The following is an 8,944-nucleotide window of genomic DNA, read 5'->3' on the forward strand; positions in this document are numbered from 1 at the left end:
TGAAGGAGATAAAATGTTTCGACTTAAACTAGGAACAAAATAACAATTATTCAACTCCATAATAAATCCTGACGGGAGGTGGAGTTGCATCGTCCCGACGGTCAAAGCAGCAACTCTTGCATTATTGCCCACGCGGAAATCAACTTCTCCTCTTTCCACGCTTCTACTTCTTATCATTCCCTGCATCGAATTGCAAATATGAGCAACCGATCCGGTATCAAATACCCAAGAATTAATAACTGTATCAGCGAGAAATATGTTGTCTATAACATAAACAACAAGCGTACCTGAGGTAGAAGTACTCTTACTTCCGCCGTTCTTCAAGGAAGCTAGGTACTGCTTGCAGTTTCTCTTCCAGTGACCAAGTTCATGACAGTAAAAGCACTCTTTATCTGGAGCAGGTCCAGGTCCAGCTTTAGCCTTGGGCGGTGGGTTTGGCTTGGACGTTCCAGCCTTGCCCTTCTTCTTCCAAGAATTACCCTTCTTCTTAAAGCTGGGCTTGTTCTGTATCGCCATCACATGGCTGGTACTAGCGCTTTTCTTAATGTCAGCTTCTGCTGTCTTGAGCATACCACACAGCTCATTCAGACCCTTCTCCGTCCCATGCATATGGTAGTTCGAGATGAAGTTCCCATAGCTAGCCGGAAGAGATGAAAGAATGAAATCAGTGGCCAACTCTTGGCCCAGTGGGAAGCCTAGCTTCTCCAACCGTTGAGTGTAACCAACCATCTTGATCACATGTGGTCCTACTGCTGCGCCTTCTGCTAGCTTGCTCTCAACAAAGGCCTTAGACACATTGAACCTTTCAGTCCTGGCCTGTGTTTGGAACATGTCTCTAAGCGCCACGATCATATCGTGCGCCTCATGGTTTGTTTCGAACTGCATCTGCAGCTCGGGTTCCATGCAAGCAAGCATAAGGCAGCTTACTTCGAGGTTAGCATCACATGCTTTCTTGTAAGCATTCTTAGCAGCGGCGGGTGCATCCTCAGCAGGTTCTTCTGGTAGTGGGTTGTCTAGAACATCTTCCTTTTTCTCAGCCCTGAGAACAATTCTCAGGTTGCGGATCCAATCCGAGTAGTTTGTTCCATTCGACTTGTCCTTCTCAAGGACCGAACGCAAAGCAAACGATGTGGTGGTGTTGCTAGGTGCCATTTAATCTACAACAAACGTAATGCAAAATACACTAAGACAAACGTATCCATGATAGAGCAAATTACATTAAACTATTTTAACAGAATCTACTCCCACTAAAATCAATATCCCTCTATTGAAACTTAGTGATTCAGGATCCACAACTAACAAGTCTACTAGTGAGCTTTAGCATCACCGCTAGCAAACGAGGTAGGTCGGTAAGCAACTTTTGCTAATCATATCACATATGACTCCTGTTGTTGGGTGACATCTCTATGTCTCGGCGCCCAACCTTTATGCCCCAAGGTCCTTAACTGTTAAGATGACCTCGTTAAGTTAACCAACCCTTATGCGTGTAAGTGTCCGACACAAACCCGTCTAGTCAAGGAAAACTAGTGGCACCCTAATTTCATAGACCCACCACTAATTGTACAAGACATGGGACGGCGCAAGTTTTAGTTGGGAGGGCATACTAACTTAAACTTGTGAGGGATCGTTCTACTTCTAACATCACAGCATGCAGAAAGTAAAACATAAACAGAATAGCATTCACACAGTTGTGACACAGTATGGCCCGTTTTTCTTATGGTGATCTCCATCTCCATAGAACCTGTTCACCATGGTGATCTCCATCTCCATGTTCCATGTGCGCCATCCTCCTGGTGATGAGTCCTCCAAGAACTAGAGCATGCTATTACGCCTAATAGCTAGTAAAGAATCTAGTAATGAAGATTACATAGTTGCTTGGATCATCACAGATTGGTATGCAGACCATTAATTACAATAAAGTGACAACACATATGGCTCCTGCCGTGTTGCCGTACGCGCGACACGCAGGTCACGAATTAGTTACACACATGCATCACATACACAAGGGGGCCATACTGATCACAAGATACATACATACATCCTGCAAAATAGAGTTAGGCGTCCTAACGTTCCAAACTTCGGAGGCCCGAAACTCCATCTTCCAAGCCGAATTTGGCAAATCTAATTTCGCCGAAAACGGCAAAGCCGTTGAAATTCACGTGTAACTTTTTCTGTAGATCAATTTTCGTATAGAAATCGCCCCGATCCGAGATCGTACCGAAAAGTTACGGCTGATTTACCGAAGCATGCGCATACGGCAAAATCCCGACCCCGGCAGTAGATCACATCTACTATTGCACATCTAATGCGCCTGGCGTATGACCCTGGATCTCGATTTGACCAATCATATTGATCTTCCCTCACTGCAACTGGATTTACGTGTATCACTTAACTCCGATGGCGGAAACCGACCGGTAGGAGTATGTCGTTACACTACCATTGCAGCAAGGGCACGAAATCAGGACATAGATCAAACAGAGAACTCGCATATCTCCATATGCACACATCCCGAATCCAAAACTAAGCAGCTAAGGCTCTTGATACCACTGTAGGGATACGAGGTAGGCTACGCTAGCGCAAATAAAAATTTCTACCGCGTATAACCAGGAAGAACTGCCGTATAAGGATCACGGGATTACCACTCGACGCACTACTGGTGCGGAAGATGTAGATATGCGTCGGTGCAGTGAAGACGATCACGCAGTCGTACGTAGTCGATCAACGTAGTCGTACGTAGTCGATCACGTCCAGCAGCTCCTCAGCAGCTCGTCCACGTGCACAGCAAGATCGCCTCCGGTGCCGCGGCTCGTCGTCGGCTCGTCGTGGCTCGTCGGCGGCTCGTCGATGGCTCGTCCAAGTGCTGCAGGCGCAACACCTCCAAGGTATCCACACGTGCAGGGAGGAAGCGTCGCAAGCCGGATTGCTAGATCCGCGAGTTGCAACAGGCGAGGGCGTGGGAGGCGCGGCAGAAGTGTTTCGCCAAAAGGTGTAAAACCCTAGGGCGCCCCCACCCCTCTATTTATAGGGGTTCCTGATGGGCTTCTGGATCCGAGGCCCATTAGTACTCCTAAACCTAATCCAACTCGGATCAAATCCGAATTGGGCTTCCAGCCCCTTAAGTGTGCGACCCTTTGGGTTCGGATACGTATAGACATGGCCCGAGTACTCCTACTCGGCCCAATAGTCGGTAGCGGCCTCTAGCAAGACGTGCCAACTCCTATACGCACACGAAGATCATATCAGACGAACCATCACAACATAATATACATGCTATTCCCTTTGCCTCACGATATTTGGTCTAGCTTCAAGCCGACCGCTCTTTCTCGATCCTGTGATTCGGAATCCCTTTGTAGGTTAACTCTTAACCGTACGTAGCATGGCCATGCATTTTCAGATCCGATCACTCGAGGGGCCCAGAGATATCACTCTCAATCAGAGAGGGGCAAATCCCTTCTTGATTGACCATGTCTCATAGCATGCTTCTTGACAAACCCGAAAGCTACCTTTATAACTACCCTGTTACGGCGTAGCGTTTGATAGCCCCTAAGTAGGTCGATCCACATCTAGAATACATGTGACAATCTCAGGTCTAAGGACAAAGCGTATATGTTGTTTAAAGAGAGAACTACTTCTCGTGTTGGGTCAGTCCTAACACATGTCTCCACATGTGTCCACATTATCAGTTCAACATCTCCATGTCCATGACTTTTGAAACATAGTCATCAACTAATACATGTGCTAGTCTAATATTCATGTGTGTCCTCACATGAACTCCGACTAGGGACAACTTTAGAATAACCATACAAGTAAAGAGTTTCACATACAATTCACATAATTGCAAATCAATTCAAGTAGCCTTTAATGGATATTCAATGAACACAATATACAAATCATGGATACAAATGGAATATCATCTCTATGATTGCCTCTAGGGCATACCTCCAACAGGCGGACGGGCGGCGACGGCGGAGAACGCGCGGGACTTGGCGAAAATTTGGCTAAGTGTGTAACTGGCGGGGGGTAGAAGGGAGTACAGTGCCTTTTAACCCCCCCCCCCCGGTTTATCCCGGTTCGTAATGGCGCTGGCAGCGTACCCTTTTATCCCGGGTCCCGTCACCAACCGGGATAAAATGGGGGCCTTTTATCCCGGTTGCAGTTGGCAACCGGGATAAAAGGGTACGTTCGGGCGGGAGACGAAACGTACCCTTTTATCCCGGCAACCGGGATAAAAGGGGGGCCTTTTGTCCCGGTTGCTGTTAGCACCCGAGACAAAAGGTCTTTTTTCCTATTTTTCTTCTCCCGCCTGTTTTTTGGAAATGGATTTTATTTTACCTTTTCACTGCATTTTAGGATGAAAAACAAAACCTTCACAGATTTTGTACATGCAAAAATATATTTAATTAACGAGTAAATTGACAATAAGTATGAATTAATCATTAATTCTATACCAGTTCATTTAGCCTGTAAAATATTTATTTTACTGCATTGCTGTGATCAAGAAATTATTCAATTAAATTATGTCAATGCGCAGAAAAATCCATGTTAGTATGTGGTTAACAATGTTCATGTTTATCTAAAAAATTTTCACCGAACAAATTTAATAACACATGAAATCATACATAGGGTAAATTACAAATTGTATCAATTAATACACAAAGGTCATGTACATTTAACGCATTACAATACAACGTTGTAAAATTTCTTCTTCACGAAAGTTCCTTGATCATGATCGCGGCGTAAGTACGGAGCCTCTTCTTTGGATAGCAGGATGCTTGGATCAACTTCAACGGCGAATGGAGGCATGCCATCAAACTGATCATAATCATCTGATTGGTCTGTTTTATCCTCGACTCCCATGATTTTTCTTTTACCTGGAAGAACTATGTGGCACTTTGGCTCCCATGTCTCTTCTGGATTCCTCTTGGGTTTGCTGCACATGTCCTTCACATAGAACACCTGATGCACATCATTGGCAAGTACGAATGGGTCATCACTGTATCCAGTCTTGCTCAGGTCTACTATTGTCATTCCGTACTAATCTTTGGTGATGGCAGTTAGCTTCACCCAATTGCAAAGAAATAGAGGGATGTACAGCGGTCCGTATTCGAGTTCCCATATCTCCTGTATGAAACCATAATACGACTTCTTGCTATTATTTCTGTCCATGGCATCTATGCGGACACCACTATTCTGGTTCGTGCTTTTCTAGTTCTGGGCTCTCGTGTAAAATGTGTAACTATTTATCTCATAGCCTTGGAATTTGACGATTGTGGTAGCAGGTCCCCTAGCTAACCAGGCAAGCTGTGGGTGAATCTCAGAGTTACCCATAAGTTGTTGGCGCAACCAGGAGGGAAAAGTTTCCATGTGATGACGGGTAAGCCAAGCATCGGATTTGGTCGGGTTTTTGGAAGCTACCATCTGCCTGTGCTGCCCGATATACGGAGACACAAAGGATGACTGTTGTAGAACAGTGTAGTGTGCCTTGTCGAACAAATCAGTATCATTGCTCAAACTTGATTTCCTTCCAAGGGTGCCCATTCCTCAGAGCCTCCCCTCGTGGCGTGAAGTTGGAACCCTAATCGAGTCAATTGAATCAATAAAATCAACACAAAACTCGATCACCTCCTCTGTTCCATATCCCTTGGCGATGCTTCCTTCTGGACGGGCACGATTAAGAACATAGTTTTTTAGGACTGCCATGAACCTCTCGAAAGCCACATATTGTGCAGGTATACAGGTCCGAGAATACCAATCTCTTTTACTAGGTGAACCAGTAAGTGCGTCATAATATTGAAGAAGGATGGTGGAAATAACAATTCAAAACTGACAAGACATTGCACCACATCGTTCTGTAGCTTTGATAGCTTGGATGAATCGATTGCCTTCTGCGAAATCGCATTGAGAAACACGCATAGCTTTACGAGCGGCAACCGGACATTTTCTGGTAGAACACCCCTCAGTGCAACCGGAAGCAACTGGGTCATCAACATGTGGCAGTCATGAGCCTTGAGATTTGTAAACTTCTTTTGTTTCATATTTATTATTCCCTTTATATTTGAGGAGTACCCAGACGGGACCTTCATACTATTCAAGCATTCAAACATGCTATCCTTCTCTTCCTTGCTGAGAGTGTAACTGGCAGGATGTAAGTAGTGCTGTCCATTATCTCTCTTTTTCAGATGTAGGTCATCTCGTTGCCTCATGGCTTTCAGGTCCTGTCGTGCTTCCAATGTATCTTTTGAGGTTCCATAAACACCCATGAAGCCTAGCACGTTCACGCAAAGATTCTTCGTCAGGTGCATCACGTCTATTGCGTTGCGAACCTCTAGGATTTCCCAATAAGGTAGCTCCCAAAATATTGACTTTTTCTTCCACATGGGTGCATGTCCGTTATCGTCGTTCGGAACAGGTTGGCTACCAAGTCCCTTTCCGAAGACTACATATACATCCTTCATCATCTCGAACACACGCTTTCCATTACGGTGTGCAGGTTTTTTACGATGGTCTGGCGCCCCTTTGAAATGCATCCCGCTCTTTCTCAGCTGGTGGTGAGCAGGGAGAAATCGACGATGACCCATATAGACGACCTTCTTACAGTGCTTCAAGTACATGCTGTCTGTGTCGTCTAAACAGTGGGTGCATGCCCGATATCCCTTATTTGTCTGTCCTGAAAGGTTACTCAATGTAGGCCAATCGTTGATGGTTACAAACAACAGTGCTCGTAGATTAAAGATCTCTTGTCTATCCTCATCCCACACACGTACACCTTCTTCCTTCCAGAGCTGTAAAAGGTCATCAACCAACGGCCTTAGGTACACGTCAATGTCGTTGCCGGGTTGTTTTGGGCCTTGGATAAGCGCCGGCATCATAATGAACTTCCGCTTCATGCACAGCCAAGGAGGAAGGTTGAACATACAAAGGGTCACAGGCCAAGTACTATGGCCACTACTCAACTCACCGAATGGATTGAATCCATCAGTGCTTAAACCAAACCTTATGTTCCTTGCTTCACTTTCAAAGTCTAGGAATGTTCTATCAATTGATCTCCACTGTGCCCCATCTGCGGGGTGTCTCAGCATCTCATCTTCCTTACGGTCTTCTTTGTGCTATCGCATCAACTTAGCATTCGCCTTGTTCCTGAACAAGCGCTTCAAGCGTGGTATTATAGGGAAATACCACATCACCTGCGCGGGAACTCTCTTCTTGGGAGACTGCCCCTCGACATCACCAGGATCATCTCGCCTGATCTTATACCGCAGGGCTTCGCAGACGGGACAAGCATCCAATTTCTCGTATTCATCACCACGATAGAGGATACAGTCATTAGGGCATGCGTGTATCTTCTGAACATCCAATCCGAGAGGGCAAATAATCTATTTAGCTTCATATGTTGTGGACGGTAATTCATTATTCTCGGGGAGAATCTTCTTGACAATGTTCAACATCCCCTGAAATGCCTTTTCGGACACACCATTTTTTGCCTTCCATTGCACAAATTCTAGTGTCGTACCTAGTTTTTTATGGCCCTGCTGGCAACCTGGGTACAACAATTTTTGGTGATCATCTATCATGCGCTGCAACTTTGCTGCTTCCTTCTCAGTTTCGCAATCTCTGTATGCATCTCGTATCACCTGACCAAGGTCATCAGTAGGGTCATTTTCTGCAAACTCATCTTCATCAGCCTCGCCCATTGTAGTACCTGCAAAAGCTTGGCCTGCAACCCAGTCCGGAATGGTATCATCTTCCTCCTCCTCCTCGCCATCTTCCATTACAACCTCTAGTTCACCGTGCTTGGTCCAAACCAAATAGTTAGGCATGAAACCGTATTTAAACAAGTGGCTGTGAATAGTCCCCCAGGAATCCTTTGAATACTCCTTCCTATTATTGCATTGGAAGCATGGACAACATACGAACCCATTCTCTGGCTTGTTCGCTTTTGCCACTTCGAGAAAATAATGCAATCCATCAATAAACGCCTTGCTCCGCCTGTCTGCATTATACATCCATTGCCGGTCCATCTGCATCGTATTACGCATGAAAATGGATTACACTTGACAATGGATTACGCGTGAAAATCGATTAAAGATCCAAACAACATGAAGATCCAAATACACATATTTAAATTAAAGTCCCAAACAACATGATACAATACAACAAGCCATCCACTGGTTATTATCAAGGAGGACTTTAAGCATCCTTGGACGGTGAAGACGAATGTTCCGCTGACCCAACCTCATCCTTAGGTTTATTTGTGCCGCCTGAAACGGTAGTACTAAGTGGACATGAAACACCCGGGACTGAGGGTGGAGCATAACGACCACCAAAAGGAGGTTCCTAACCCGCGGCAACAGCTTCTTCATGACGTTGCTACAAATAACGAAGCATTGCTTTTTCCAGCGCGCTCTTTTTCTTCGTCTTATGCTGAGGGCCAACTATGATTGGAACCTTGCCATAATAGGAACCACGATCGCCCCCACCATCGCCACTTCCTCCAGTAGCAGAAGCCATCTATGTACAAAAATTATTATCTTAACACTGCATAGGTTGTTCAACTTGAAGACCGTGATCATCTCGCGAGGATGTCCTCAACTGGGCGGCACCGGTATTCATCATGAAAGAGGTTAGATGCTACGGAAAAGGGGACACGGTCACGATGTCCGTATCCACTCTTTCTCTTAGAATCGAACCTCCTTCTTGACATGCGTTGCTGCTCGGCGGAAAACATCCTCGGAGAGATGAACACGGTATGCAAGTTCAACAAGTAGCAGAAGTCATCTATGTACAAAAATTCTTTCCTTACCACTACAGAAGTTGTTGAACTTGAAGACCGTGTTCATTTCGCGAGGATGTCCTCAGCTGGGCGGCTGTTGGGATACGAGGTAGGCTACGCTAGCGCAAATCAAAATTTCTACCGCGTATAACCAGGAAGAACTGCCGTATAAGG

At 45.4% G+C, this 8,944-nt stretch overlaps 1 pseudogene; it reads right to left on the minus strand.

Annotated features, from left to right (window-relative positions):
• Positions 1 to 4,701: 4,701 nt before the first annotated feature.
• On the minus strand, positions 4,702 to 8,003 carry LOC111257612 (annotated as a pseudogene).
• Between the last annotated feature and the right edge of the window lie 941 nt (positions 8,004 to 8,944).

This window comes from Setaria italica, chromosome VI, assembly GCF_000263155.2.
Source record: "Setaria italica strain Yugu1 chromosome VI, Setaria_italica_v2.0, whole genome shotgun sequence".
In the NCBI taxonomy this organism is placed as follows: domain Eukaryota; kingdom Viridiplantae; phylum Streptophyta; class Magnoliopsida; order Poales; family Poaceae; genus Setaria; species Setaria italica.